This window comes from Dipteris shenzhenensis, chromosome 18 (assembly GCF_047967505.1).
Source record: "Dipteris shenzhenensis isolate YYH24624 ecotype China chromosome 18, Dip_SZ_1.0, whole genome shotgun sequence".
Taxonomy (NCBI): Eukaryota; Viridiplantae; Streptophyta; class Polypodiopsida; order Gleicheniales; family Dipteridaceae; genus Dipteris; species Dipteris shenzhenensis.
The window spans coordinates 25,835,391-25,839,027 of NC_141613.1; the positions used below are offsets into that span (position 1 = coordinate 25,835,391).

Consider the following 3,637-nt stretch of genomic DNA (forward strand, 5'->3'; position numbering starts at 1 on the left):
TGCTCTAAAGAGTCATAGTCGAAGTTAATCAATAGACACCAAAAGCATCTAGAATTTTCCTTTCCATATATCAATGTATCATTGGCTCCTAATAAAGGATTTTATGTCTAAAGTATCTCATCCTTTACAATTGTAAAAATTAAAAGTATCTTAGCATTGATATGTGTAAAGTGCCGAATGACTTTCACACAATAAAATTAGGAATATGTGCTCTTTTTGTGACAGACACTTGGTAGTGCATAATTAAAGTAAGCGACCTTCTTGGCGTTATTTTCAACGTTTGTTTACAAAAAACACTTTGTCTAGGAAATGTTCATGAGAATCAAACCGTCAAATCGTCTTCACGTGATCAAGTTTTAGAGATATAACGGTCCATCTCTTGTATTTTGAATGGATTGTGCACACAGCTCGTCTTGCATTTCATGCAGTCTTCGCTACAATTGAGTCTCAAAGTCATTGCATCCTACGCTCCTCTCCCAGCTCTCAGCCATGGCCAGTTGCAGGCGCCCCCTGGCAATTCTAGCTCTCTTCCTATCCTGTGTTACAAATGTTGTTGCATTAGTTTCCAACTCTGGGCCGCGCAGCCGCACCACCTACATCGTGCACGCTTCGAAGTCCAGCAAGCCTGCTCCCTTTGCCAGCCATGCTGACTGGTATACCTCAACCTTGGCGTCGGTGAAGGGCTTGCAGACGGAGGAAGCCACAGCTGAGCAGCATGGGCTTTTATACGTCTACGAGACCGTCTTCGACGGGTTTGCGGCAAAGCTGACGGGAGAGGAGGCTGCAGCAGTAGAGAAGGTGGACGGTTTTGTGAAGGCGATTCCGGAAACGGTGGCGAAGCTACACACGACGAGAAGTCCGGAGTTTCTGGGGCTAAGGAGCGAGGGGGGGTTATGGCGAGCATCTCGGTATGGGGAGGGAGTGATCATAGGGATGATGGACACGGGGGTGTGGCCGGAGAGGAAGAGCTTCAGCGATGAGACGATGGGCGATGTGCCAAAGAGGTGGAAGGGGGAGTGCGAGGCAGGAAGAGATTTCAGCTCCAGTGTGTGTAACAAGAAGCTCATAGGAGCTCGCTCCTTCTACAAAGGCTACGAGGCTGCATCAGGACCCATCAACGACACCCTTGAGTCTCGATCTCCCAAAGACACTGTTGGCCACGGCACCCACACCTCCTCCACTGCTGCCGGTAGCCACGTCGCCAACTCCAGCCTGTTCGGTAGCGCCGCGGGCATTGCCTGTGGTATGGCCCCCGGCGCCCACCTCGCCGTCTACAAGACCTGCTGGGCTTCCGGTTGCTTCGCTTCCGACATCATCGCTGCCTTTGATCGTGCCGTGGCTGACGGTGTCGACATCATCTCGGCATCCATGGGCAGTGCTGCACTGCCCTACTTCATGGACCCGCTCGCCATCGCATCCTTCGGTGCCGTGGAGAAGGGTGTGCTGGTGGCTTGCTCTGCCGGGAACGACGGCCCCTTGCCAGAGTCTGTGGGCAATGTCGCACCATGGATACTAACTGTGGCAGCCAGCACGCTAGACCGTGACTTCCCGGCAACTGTACAGCTGGGCAATGATGCCGTGTATACAGGTGTGTCTATATACAAAGGCATGCCCCTACCCTCACAAGTGCCACTTGTTTATGCTGCTGATGTTGGTGCTTCTAGTAGTGCCGGCTTTTGCATGAGTGGCTCATTGCCACCTACTGTGGCTGGTAAAATTGTGATTTGTGATCGTGGTATCACTAGTCGTATTGCCAAAGGCATGGTCGTCAAGCTGGCAGGTGGCATCGCGATGATCCTTGCCAATAGTGAGGAAAATGGCAATGACCTCCTTGTTGATAGCCACGTCTTGCCAGCAATCGCAGTTGGTTACCATGATGGCCTTGCCATTAAAGACTATGCTGCCAAAAGCATCCACCCGACTGTTGCACTTGTATTCCATGGAACCACTCTTGGTGTGAAACCTGCACCAGTGATGGCCGCATTCTCAGCTCGAGGCCCCAATCCCCTCAACCCACAGATTCTCAAACCAGATGTCACGGCTCCTGGAGTGAATATCTTGGCTGCATGGACTGGCGACGTGGGTCCTGCAGAGGATATAGAGGATAATAGATTTGTGGACTTCAACATACTCTCAGGCACATCCATGTCATGCCCACATGTTAGTGGCATTGCCGCGCTTCTTAAGGCAGCATATCCCAAGTGGAGCCCTGCGGGTATAAAATCTGCCCTCATGACGACTACAACCACGAATGACAACACTGGCCATGAAATCACTAATGCTTATAACTCTAGTGATTCATCTCCCTTTTGTTATGGCTCTGGCCATGTCAATTCATCCCAAGCCGTCAACCCTGGTCTTATCTATGACCTTGACATCCAAGACTATGTAGATTTCCTTTGTAGCCTCAATTACTCAACCAACATGCTCAGGACCCTTACCAAGGGCCAATATCAGTGCTCCAAAACCACCTTTCACATCAATGATTTCAACTACCCTTCCCTATCTCTCATCTTTACTCAAGATGAATCTTCTTCTGAATACACATCTAAATTCACTAGGACTCTAACAAATGTTGGTAGGTCTAATTCTATATATACCCTAACGTCAATGCCACCTCATGGCATCACTCTTAAGGTTGAACCTACTGTCCTCTCCTTTACTCAAATAAATCAGAGGCATAGCTATATAGTTACATTTCAAGCATCTTCTAAAGACCTCAAGTCTTTAGGGTTTTCTACAAGCTTTGGTTTCTTGCTTTGGTCAGATGGAGTATACAAAGTGCGCACTCCAATTGTTTTTACTTGGCAAAAGCCTCAATTCTAAATGATGATGTGCAACACTATTTCCTTTGTTCTCTCTTTGTATCTCAATTGATGTTCCCCATATGTGCTCTTGCATCTTTCTTATGGTTTGAATTTATTGATTCCTAGATCAACATTTATGTATGTTTATTTCAAGTGGGAAGAAATATGTTAACGATCCCAATATTTTTCTTTCCAACAATTGGCCTCATGTCAATACATTTGAATATACTTTTAGGATTTTAAAATCTCTTCTATTGTCATTTATCCTCCATTTATCCTCTCTCTCTCTCTCTCTCTCTCTCTCTCTCTCTCTCTCTCTCTCTCTCTCTCTTCATCCTCTCCATGCATGCTCCCATGCGCATGTGTGTGTGTGCACGTGTCTCTGCTGTGTGCGGTTAGATGCATGCATGTGTGTGTATGTGCACACACACATGCATTCGGGCGTGTGCATGTGTGTGTGTGTGTACGTGCGCGTACATGCATGCATATGTATGTATGGGTGTAAGTGTGTACAAGTGTGCATGTGCATGTGCATGCATGCATATTACTCGTGTATTGTGTGTGTGCTAGCTCTTATATACTTCATCTGGGTATTCTTTTAATCAAACACTAAATTACACTATTCGTTGGATATGGATAAATACTAAATTATATGCTGCATCTTGGCATTCTTCTTAACCAAACCGTGCTGGTTCTATTTTAGTGCGGGTTTCAAGGAAAATGTATTTCATTGCAACCACGTTGTTGGTTCTTGGAATTATTTTAGTGTTGCTTGCAATTAATCTTGAAACCAAGGAAAATGCACCAATTGCTTGTGCAATAACTGCAAC

At 46.7% G+C, this 3,637-nt stretch overlaps 1 pseudogene; it reads left to right on the forward strand.

Moving 5' to 3' along the window:
• The first annotated feature begins 303 nt into the window (after positions 1–303).
• LOC147891007 (subtilisin-like protease SBT1.5 pseudogene) lies at positions 304–3,020 on the forward strand (annotated as a pseudogene).
• The last annotated feature ends 617 nt before the right edge of the window (positions 3,021–3,637 follow it).